The sequence below is a fragment of the Alligator sinensis genome, unplaced genomic scaffold, assembly GCF_000455745.1.
Source record: "Alligator sinensis unplaced genomic scaffold, ASM45574v1 scaffold570_1, whole genome shotgun sequence".
NCBI lineage: Eukaryota > Metazoa > Chordata > Crocodylia > Alligatoridae > Alligator > Alligator sinensis.
The window spans coordinates 2,658,561-2,669,277 of record NW_005841997.1 but is presented as its reverse complement, the minus strand read 5'-3'; the positions used below and the strand labels follow the sequence as shown (position 1 = coordinate 2,669,277).

The 10,717-nt window shown below is 44.8% G+C and overlaps 1 protein-coding gene across 13 annotated transcripts in view; it reads left to right on the top strand.

Moving 5' to 3' along the window:
• Positions 1-10,717, top strand: part of ARVCF (ARVCF, delta catenin family member) — a 412,391-nt gene that overhangs the window by 283,461 nt on the left and 118,213 nt on the right. The window contains exon 1 of one of the 13 annotated variants that reach the window (XM_025201544.1): positions 1,215-1,310. The exons of 11 other annotated variants lie outside the window; for them this stretch is intronic. The gene's annotated coding sequence lies outside the window, so the exon portion shown is untranslated. Of the gene's footprint in view, positions 1-1,214; positions 1,311-8,256; positions 8,364-10,717 lie in introns of those variants that run through there. One more of the 13 variants, XM_025201543.1, reaches the window with a different exon arrangement.

Genomic DNA, 10,717 nt, shown 5'->3' with positions numbered 1-10,717 from the left:
AAAGAGTTTTATGGAGTAGGACTGGGGATGTCCTCAGAAACATGGATGTTAAATCTATTTTATGTTATATTTAATGCATGAATTTAATAAAAGTGGCATTAAAAATTGACATGGTCCCCATTTTATATCTATATTTCTATCTACATGTATGTACACTCTGTCCCAGCCAGCACCTCGTTCTCTTCCTCTGCAGCTTCCCTGAAACTTTATGCAAAATGTGCTTTAGTCTATTTTAACTCTCACCCCATTCCTCAAATAAAAAAGGCATCTGAGACTTTTGCTTCTACTCTGCTCTGGCTTAGCTTGAGTTTTACTTTTTACACAACGTAGTCCACACCTGTCCTCTTCACATTTTCCATACATTTCCTCTCCAAGCCCTTGGGCAAATCAACAGTCTTCAGTTCCAATTAGTTTCCTTTCCTTTTCGATGTAGGTCTCCGGTCAGAAGCTGTGGTACTCTTCTTGCTCAGCCAGACACTTCAGGTTGTGTCTGCACTATGCTTTTTTTACCTTGAGTGAGCTCAAGGTCGTTAACACGGTGCGAAGGCCAGTGGTTGTTTCATGCTGTAAGCAATTGGTCTTTCCACAAGGCTGAGTCACCTTTCGTGGAAGAAGATTTGGAACTGACCCTTCTCCCTTCCTTCACAGCCGAACCCCCAGGAGAGCCACCTCACCTGACTTTTCCCACTGCCACCAGCACCCCAGTGCAGCAGCAGCAGCACATCCTCTGACAGGATGAGACATGCAAGCCTCTGCTCCTCCATTAGCCAAAGGTATTGGAGGAGCTTCCCAGAGGCCACCTTCCTCCAGCGAGATGTCTTTCCAGAAGCAGCAACTTGGGAGGGTAGGGGAGGAAGAAGAGGCGAGTGGCATGACTGACGAATCCACATGTTTTTGAGTCTGTTTGGAACATGCTTTTGAACTCCACAGAACGAGAGGGCATTTTTGTATTACTCTATTTTAGGTCTCCTTTTAAAATCACTTCAGTTATTATGCCTTTGAGATTCCTCAGCTGGAACTGAAGCCTCGTATCTGATGTAAATGTGCATGCTTCTGCACAATGCTGCTCCTTTGTGTTTTTCTGTGTACCTGTTGTTTCAGAGCTAGAATTTGCTGCAGTCTTTTCCAAGTATAATTAAATAGCCTCAACTCACAGGCATTGAAATATGTCGCTGCATATTTTCTTTTTTTCTTCTCTTTGAAACCTCCTTTAGCAGGGAGCCAGGAAGAAGGGATAGTAGAACTGAGCAATTGCCTTCTTTTGGATAGAGAAAACCTTCCTTCATGCAGAATTTTGCAATGAGGTCTCTGTGAGTAATTCCTCCCCAAACTATTGTTCTGTTGTTCAGTCTACGTACCTTGCTGCCTCAATCCCTACACAAGTCACAACACAAAGAGTAGATCAGATATACTCCACCTCAACTTTACTATCTCTTCTGGAAGCCAAACATCCAGCATGTTAAACCAGTGAAGGTCACCTTGGGAAGAAAACTACCATATTTAGTTTGTAGCCTAGGAACTTTGCAGCAGATTAAAGGGAGCCTGTTTTTAAGTGGTTGAAGAGCACTCAATAAAACAAGCCAGATGATTTCTGTGTTTTTAAATATGCCTCTTTCTCGACCTCTGTCTTTATCTGCATTGAACTGATAAGAGCTTTCCAAAGGAGATGTTGATCATTTTTCTGTATTTGCATAGATCTGCGTGCATACAGTTTAGAACTTGTGTGGCCATTTGGTTTTTATGCTTTTAGAAAAATAGCCTTCTACTGAAAACTTGAATGATTTGCCTTATGCTCTCATGGTCACCAGGGGCCTGATTCTGCAAAGTGCTGACTACCTGCTACTCTTAATTTCAGTGGTGGTTGAAAGTGCTTGTGATTTCAGCCCTAGATTCCAGAGAGGCCATTTAGCCCCACAGTGCAGCTATTCACTTAGGCAGGGAGTTTCAAACGGGGCTTGAGGGAAGGTAGGCACTGGAGTCCAAATTAATTTTAATGGGAGCTTGAGCGCCTCACTCTCTTTGGTCCCTTTGAAAATATCAACCATTAAGTTTAAATTGGAAGGGGGAAACTCAAGCATTCATTTTGAAAACCTACAGGGCCAGTTCTTAAATGGCATTTAATAGAGAGGTAATGGCTTGAACCCATTTGGCCTGATAATTTTACAGTGTATAGTTCAAAAATAAGCACTCAGAAATGTCAAAATGCTTTTATCCTTGAGCGTCCCTTCTTACCTGTTTCTGTTTTATGGTACAGTTTCAACAAAATCCCTAGTCCTGTCAGTTAATATAAAATATTTAATTCACCTGAGTTATTTAAAACAAAACAAAACGGGAATACAAAAATTACAGCACTGCTTAATCAGATAGCTTCATTTGTGCAAAGGCAAACCACTTAACATCCTGATATGATCTTTCCCAGTGTAAATGTTTGTGCTTTGTATGCTTTGAGGAACACATGTATACAACGTATGCATCTGTCTAATCAGTTCCCATTCGCTGTAAAAAATAATGATTGGATTTCTTTTTAGTGTGTTTTTGTGTTTTGTTCCTCCTGTATATTGATAGCTAGAATTTAAAAAAAAAGAGGGAAAAGGAAATTACGTTGAATTTTTAAAATGTGATTGATTCCATCAGGTTTTATAGACAGACCTGTTCCCAGAAGGGAACAAGAGCTGACCTTGTGGTAGATGCTGGATAGGAATCATAGTATAAATATAAAAACATCAACACTTTGTCGCTGTTTTGGTTGACAAGCATGACATTTTGAATCATTTTACAAATTTTTTAAATAGAGTAAAAGTAAAAATACTTTTAATAAAAGCATTAGATTGGAGATAAAATGTATGTAGGTACTTAAATCAAAAGAGAATTAGGCCCTTTCCAGACACTTAGGTTGCTAAGTGCCTAATCACTGGTGCAAGAAGGAGTTAGGTGCTTTCAAAAAATTTTGTCTGTGATGTAATGTAAATCTAACCTAGATTAAATCTGGAATTATTGCCAAATATTTCCAAGGGATCAAAATGGTCGGCATACCATAGAGACTGCCCCCTTTCTTCTGATGTACAGTAGGATTGTGATATGGAAATGTTGATGTTGTGTAGAGTTTATCTAAAAGAACAGTTTTAGATTGGGCAAAGAGCATCCCTTTCTGTGTACTTGTACACAATGAGTCCCTGATTTGGCCATGATTGTGACACAAATCCCTAGATTTTTGGTAATAGGAGTTGATGATGATGATGAACATCTCATATTCCCAGTTGGGTGACCTGTAACAGGCCCAGTGCTGTGGCAGTTGCGGTCATGAACAATGTGTGCTCTCCTGTTTTCTCCCATTCCTCCTTTTTTTTTTTTTTTTTGCAGATTTGGGGCGTCTGTTAGGGCAGTGCAAAGCTTTGGTCCCTGATTCGATTCAGCGGAGATTCGGCCTGATTCAGTGGCTGAATCTTTGAATCCGAATCAAATCAGGAGACCCTTTAATCTCTCTGAATCGAATCGGAGCCCTCCGAATTGATTCAGAAAGATTTGGAGATTCAGAGAGAGAGACAGATTTAAATGGCTTTTCTACATACCTCAAGGTACCAGGCGGCTCGTGAACGCTGTGATGCTGGAGTGGATGGAGTGTCCCATGGGAGCATGGGGGGATCCCCAGTGTGCTTGGCAGCAGACCAGAAGCAATTCCAGTCCACTTCTGGGTCTGTTGGGGAGCACACGGGGGGGCCCCCTGTGCTCCTCCAGCTTGGTGACTGGTGCTTCCTGGGTCTGGGGGGGCACCTGGGGTTCCCCTGTGGCCGATCGCTGGTGGGGAGGGGGTGGCGCGCTCCCCGGCAGTCCCAGAAGTGGACTGGAACTGTTTTCAGTCCACTCTGGATTCACTGCCGAACACGTGGAGGACCCCCCTGTGCTCCTGAGGGATGCGCCATCCACCCTAGCACCACAGTGTTCACGAGCCACACCTGGTAACTTGAGGTATGTAGAAAAAACATTTAAAGTGGTGTCTAGGGCCGAATCACTGTTTCTTCGAATCAACATCGAATCTTCAGATTTGGATTTCACCAAATCGAATCAGGGACAGCGATCCTAATCAAGGAGTCAAATCACTGTCCCCAATTTGGGCCAAATCTGAATCCAAATTGAATACGGCCCGTTTTGCACATCCCTAATGTCTGTATTTCTTAAGGGAATGGAGAATGTAACTTCATCTGACTCTGGTACTGACTGTATAGTGACGGGATGCTGTATGCTTTGTTAAATAGTTAACACCTTCCATCTCATCCTGAGTTGTTCTGCAGTAGGTGGTACAGTAATTTATAAGTGTATCATTTTTTATGTATATTTGAGGCCCATCGTAGAGAGCCTTATTTACATAAATAGTCTCATTCCATTAAGTCATGCTCATCACTAGCTCATTCCAAAGACATGGCATCTTTTTGAGTAAAAGTCATGGTATATTGTAGTCCCCATTTGGGACAGCTTCTAGGCATTTTATTACAAGTTATTGGTGTCAGGGGAACAACAAAAATGCATGTTAAGAGTGGAGGTTGCTATGTTATCAGCTCCTCAACTCTGTCTTTGTCCTTTAGGAAATATGAATAAACCATTCCATTGAATTAGATTTCCTGAAGTGGAGGTTTCTTTTTCTTGCTCGGAAACCTGATAAATGGAACTTCCTTTGTGTGCTAATCGTTTCTCAAAGCTTCCTTTTATGGTGCAGTTGGTGACAGAGGTTGTTAAAACCATCACAAGGCACATCTACCTCTCAGTAGGTAGATACATTAGTGGAAACTCCTTTTATCCCTTTTCAGGACATTGCTCCTATAAAGAGAATCACTTCAATTTCATCGTTGTTATTTGATATTTGTTAGGCTAAGATAAATGTTTACCCTAACACATGAATGGGATGCTCTTTGTGGTTGATTAAAAGGGTCTTTTTGGATGTCCCAATTCTTGTGGATTTTGATGTGGGCAGCACAATTTTTGGGAAATACTAGGATTAAAGTTTTGCAAACGATTATGCTTAACCAGGGTTTTTCAAGACCGTTGCCATCAGGGTTCTGGTATGGTTTCCATGACTAGCAGAGGCACCAATCACTTTTCTTGTAACTGTTGTAAAATTTCTCAAGACTATGCATCTTGTGCTGCATATCTGTGAAAAAAAGAGTGAAGTGAGCTGAGTTCTAGCTTGCAGTTCTGGTGGGGAACACTTTGGATGGCTCAGTGTGAGTGTGTGCTGTTGTAAATAATTTATGTGAATAGTTTTATAAGCAGGATACCTATTTGCCTTTTTCACCCCAGGCAAATGGCAGTCTAGGCCTGACAGCAGGCTGCAGAGACTGCTCTCTGTTTGGTTCCCCATGACTTCATGTTTCATTTTATTGAGTGAGTGTTGTCTCCAGATCAATACTATCGTTTTGTAATTTCAGTTGCAAGTATGTGGTTGACTGTGCCTAAGGCAAAAGAGGGAGGCTATTGAGAAAAAGGGTAGTCCCAGGGAGGACAGGGCAGAGAAGGAAAGGGTAGTCCTAGGGAAGATGGAGAGAGAGAGAAAGGCGTAGTCCCAGGGAGGACAGAGTGAAGTCCGATGAAGGACATGGGAAGTGCAGTGGCACAATACAAGACTGCTTGGAGCTGAGCTGTTTGCTGTGCTGTTTGAAAGGTCAGGGCTCTGGCTCCCCCCTCTTCGAAGAAGAGAACACCCTGCTTCTCCAGAGCTGACCAAAAAGGAGATCTTCGAGCGGTGCTACAGATCATTGGGGAACACAAGGACAAAAAAAGAGCCAGGGTCTTGAGCTCTTGAGGCATGCCCCTTGAGGAGGGCTGTCTTCAAGGGGTCCCAAAGAAGGGGGACAAAATAAGGGTTCTTCTTGGGGAGTCCTGAGGTAGCGCTTCCCCTCAGAAGCAGTACGATCCTTGACACTCTCCAAGGACAAAAGCATAATGTGTAATTTTGTACAAACACTACTATCCGTGATCAGAATGTCACTGTGGACACTATATAAGTATGGCACAGAATGGGGCCCAGTCTCAGGTCAGATCTCTAGCTCGGTGGTTCTCAGTAGGCCTGTGCGAAACGGCTAGTATTCACTTTGAATTCGGCCAATTCAGGGGACAGTGTTTCAATTTGGTGATTCGATTCGGCTGAATCTCTGAATCAGCCAGGAACATCCCTTGCCCCTCTCCCAGCCTGGCAGTGGCTGCCCTGCCTGCCCCAGCTCCCGAATCTTTGGAAAAAAAAAGCCCTGACTCACTGGGTGCTGCTGGGCGGGGGGCGATCCCTGCTGTCCCCCACTTCCCCACGCTGCCTGGGGGGTTCTGCCTGTCCCCCACTTCCCCACGCTGCCTGGGGGGGTCTGCATGATGCTCACTGCCCCCCACTGCCCTGTGCCATGTGCATGTCCCCCACTTCCCCACGCTGCCTGGGGGGGTCTGCATGATGCTCACTGCCCCCCACTGCCCTGTGCCATGTGCAGGGCTCTGCACGAGCCCCCAAAGCCCCAAGGCTGCACCAGGAACGGTGAGTCCTGGGGCTTCTCTCGTTTGTTTTTCTTAAAAGGCCAGAGCTGGCCCAGGCGGGGCACCCATGAGGGGCTGGGGGAGCGAGGTGGGGGTCGGGCGGATTGTGGCAGAGCCCCCCCATGCAGTGGGGGGCAGCAGGGATCACCCCCTGCCTGGCTGCACCTGGTGAGGGGCACTGGGGCTTTTTTTTTAAAGGACCGGGAACTGGGGTGGGGGCAGCCATGGGGGAGCTGGGGGAGTGAGCAGAGGTCAGGGGGGATTGAGGAGGCTGGAGGAGTGGGGGGGCTGGCAGGGGTCCCCCCATGGCCCCCTCCACCAGCCCCCCTTCTCCACTCCTGGTACTTACCACCTCCAGTAGGGCTGCAGCTTCCTGCTGCAGCCACCGGGGACTGCCCGAATCATCAAAGCTCTCTGAAACTTTGCCGAAGATTCGGAGACTTTTGAATTGATTCGAACCTTTAAATTGGTCCCCTGATTTGATTTGCATTCGGAGATTTGGCCACCAAATGGTGCTGAATCTCCTCCAAATTGAATCACCACCCATAGCTTTGCACAGCCCTAGTCCTCAGCTTTTTTAGCGTTCGTGCACCCCTCCAGGGCTTCTTTGGATTTGGTGACACTCCCAGTTGAGAGCCACTGCTGTAGTGCCACAGCTTACCCTCAGTGCTTCTCAACCAGGGCCTTGTCTCATGCTTCTGCCTTTATTGGGGTTATCCGATAAACCTAACAGAGGCAGGAGTTAGAGGCATAACTAGTAAGTTGTGTGCCCTGGGCTGAACTCCCTTGTGTAGGGTTGCCAACTCTGACTGAAGCTATTCTGGGAGATTTTTTTTTCCAACGTGATGTAATGTCATTAATTATACTGTTCAACCTGTTCACAATATCAATCTCCAGAATTGCTTTCAATAGTCACCGGGAGATCAATGCCGATTCCAGCAGACTCCCAGCCAGCCTGGGAGACTTGGCAGTCCTACCCCTGTGCCCTTGAGGGCCGGCACTCTACTCCTCCATCCAGCTTGTGCAAAGGGGTGTTACGGCCCAGCCGGACCCCTCCAGCTGAGCAGTATAAAGGGCTGCAGCTGGAGTGTGCAGACTTGCCACAGCCCTTCCTGGTCTGTCCCTCATGCTTCTCCCGGAAACAGGGGTGTGGGATGATCCCACCTGCCTAGCATGCTTCTGTTTCTGGAATTGAGCCTGTGAGGTTGGAGCAAGAAAGATTGCAGGGAGAGCTGCTTTCTGCTTTGTCTCTACAGGAGGGGAATGGAGCAGTACTACCTAACTCCAGTGGCACCTGTACTGTGGCACCCTGGAAGGGAATCCTAGCACCTTGCTGTTGGTGCTACCTGAACACAAACAATAAGTAATAAATAACAAATTTCCAAGGAAATGATTTTTTTGAAAACATACTACTTTTAAATGAATCAGTAATGTATAAATATTTTGGATCTTATTTTTGGTGGTGGTTTTTTAAGCAATTTTTCTTGTAGAGCGAAAGCTGTTTTAGTTTCTCCTGGAGGGGAAGGAAAAGAAACCTTGTGGTACTGACAAATGAAATTTTCAGCAGGTGTGAATGGTGGTTATCTCAGCTCTCTGCAAAGCCTTCCCTTACTGTTTTGCACCAAGGACCAGTCCTTTCGCATATCAATGTTTGTTCTCATCTTTCATGTTGTAGACACAGTGCACACATGGGTGTATTGGCTGCCTGACATTGTGCCTGATGGTGGTAATTTTAGAAACAAATTAGTTGTGACAGAGAGTATGCATGTGGCAATAAGACTTGAGAACTGAAACTGAGAATTGGATTTAATGCCGTCTGACTTCTATCGACTAGGGCAGAGGATAAAATCTTTGTGAGTATTTGTTAGGGAATTCTGGCCCACCGGTCAGCATGTGTGATACGTAGAATTGTCTATTTACAATCCCATGTTGGGTTATAGAGAGAGCTCTTATAGTGTGGTGGGTGTCTGACAATCCCATGCATCATGGGATCACCAGTAGAGGCCAGGAATGAATTCCCGCCCCCCATGAATGCTGCTAGATAACCTTGGGTGGGTTTTGAACTTCCTCTGAAGCACTTGGACATTGGCCACAGCTGTGGCTGGCAGTTTTTTACTGGAGTGTGCTGATGCTTCTACCAGTACTTAGAAAACCCAGAGATTCCTGCTTAAAAGGCAGGAATCTTTTGCTCAGGTTCATGCTCCTTTGCCATGTCTGGGGTGAAGAAAGAATGTTTCCCCTAGGCCAGTTTGGCATGGACCGTATGGGGTTTTGCATTCCTCTGTAGCATGTGGCATGGTCTTTTTCCAAGATTCTTCTAAGCATTTATTTAAAAATGACTTCTCCGCAGTTGTTGTAGCAGGATGCTTGCCCTCTTTTTCCCTGCTTTTACCTTCGGAGAGCTCTCAGTTTTTGGTATTGTGCCTTGCAGGTATGTGTAAGGGTTTGAAGCAGAGATTTTTGCAGGGATTTCTTGTGGAAAAGATTTCCTGAAAATGCAAGGTACTGGATTAAATAGCCTGGGATACCTGATCTGGTCCTATGCTCCTATGTAGTGTTCACAAGTTCTCATGGCAGCTAAAAAGCGGATCACCCTTTTGCCTCTGCCGTCTTTCTCTGTTCTGAATTCAGCTTCATAAAGCCATTTAACCCCCTCTCATTACATCCTGTTCCTGGATTCTAGTTCCAAGGTTCAGGAACGTCGGAAAACTGAAAGCTTGTGTTGACATTGCTGTGGAAGTCGGTGCATACTCCAAGCCTGAGTAGTTCTGTTTTCCAGCTTGTTGAGGTCATTTCTAAAAGCATTTCTTTGAATACAGGCTTTGTGTTGGGTGGCATTGAATGGTAGTGCCTCCTTCCATACCCACATACTAACAGCCACATAAATGATCTAAAGTGCTTTTTTAATCCATAATCTATTTTTCTGTAATAGCTCCTTTAATTGGTGTTGATACATAAAAGAGTGCTGAATGTTTTGTGAGAGCACAGTGAAACAGGGAAACAGCCACACTGTTAATTCTGCAAAACAAGAATTTTCTTTTTGATCTGGTTCCCTTTCTTTTAGTTTGCTGAAACCATAAAAATAGCCCAGGCTGTGGGGAAGATACTAATTAGTCAGGAAAACCCTCTGGATGAAGAGGAAATTTCCCTCAGCTCTGGCTCAAATGACAAAAAGATTGTGTTGATACCTGGCTATGCTTCACTCCATTCATGATGCTGCTTAATTAATCTGTTGGTGGGGAGCCATTTGTGCGGGTTTTCAGATTTTCAGGACTTCATTATTTCATTAGGCTGAAGTATCATTTGCTTGCAGATGTCTCTGGGAAAAGAAATGCTATTTGGGTGAAATATTCCTAGTCATGCTTTCTATGTCAAAACGTATGGCTAGGAGACATGGCTGAAGCTATGTCAAAAAACTTGTTCTCGTTATTTTGTTTTAGCAACGGACTTGCCTAATCAGAAGCTACAGTCCAAATCCCTGTTTGGACTTCTGAGTCCAGAAACCGAAGTGGTAGCTATCTTTTGCTCAATGTACAGACAATACTGCAGTTTAGGTTAAGAAAAGTGTCAGCTCCTTGCACTTTTTCTTTAAAGTCTCCATGACTCACAGTGCTTGTGTAAAAATACCTCTAATGATTCTGTTCTTTTCCAGTGGCTACTCCAATCTAGTGTATTGATTCTCCCTCCCACTCTAATGTTTCTGATGGGGCCAAAATGAACATGATGTTATTTAACGCAGCATGGGTAACAGAATCTGTGTTGATAGCATGTGCTGTTTATTAGTGGTAATGCAGTTCTAGCAGGAGTCTCGCACTTTTTTCCAGTTTCTTTTGTGAGTTAAAAAAAAAGGTTTGGTAGAGAGAAACTTCCATGATTCAGGCCTCAAGACAATTTTTATCAGCATTGAGAATAAAACATTCCCAAGGAAAAGCTTTAACTGCTAGGGCTGTGCAAAGCTTCAGGTGGTGATTCGATTCGGAGGAGATTTGGCCCGATTTGGTGGCCGAATCTCCAAATCTGAATCAGATCAGGGGACCAATTAAACTGTCCAAATCGATTCAAAGTTCTGTGAGTCTTTGGAAAAGTTTTGGAGAGCTTTGATGATTCGGGCAGTCCCTGGTGGCTGCGGCAGGGAGCTGCAGCTGACTCCAAGCTGGTAAGTAGGGGGCAGGGGAGAGGAGGCTGGGGCAGGGGCAAGGGACCATGG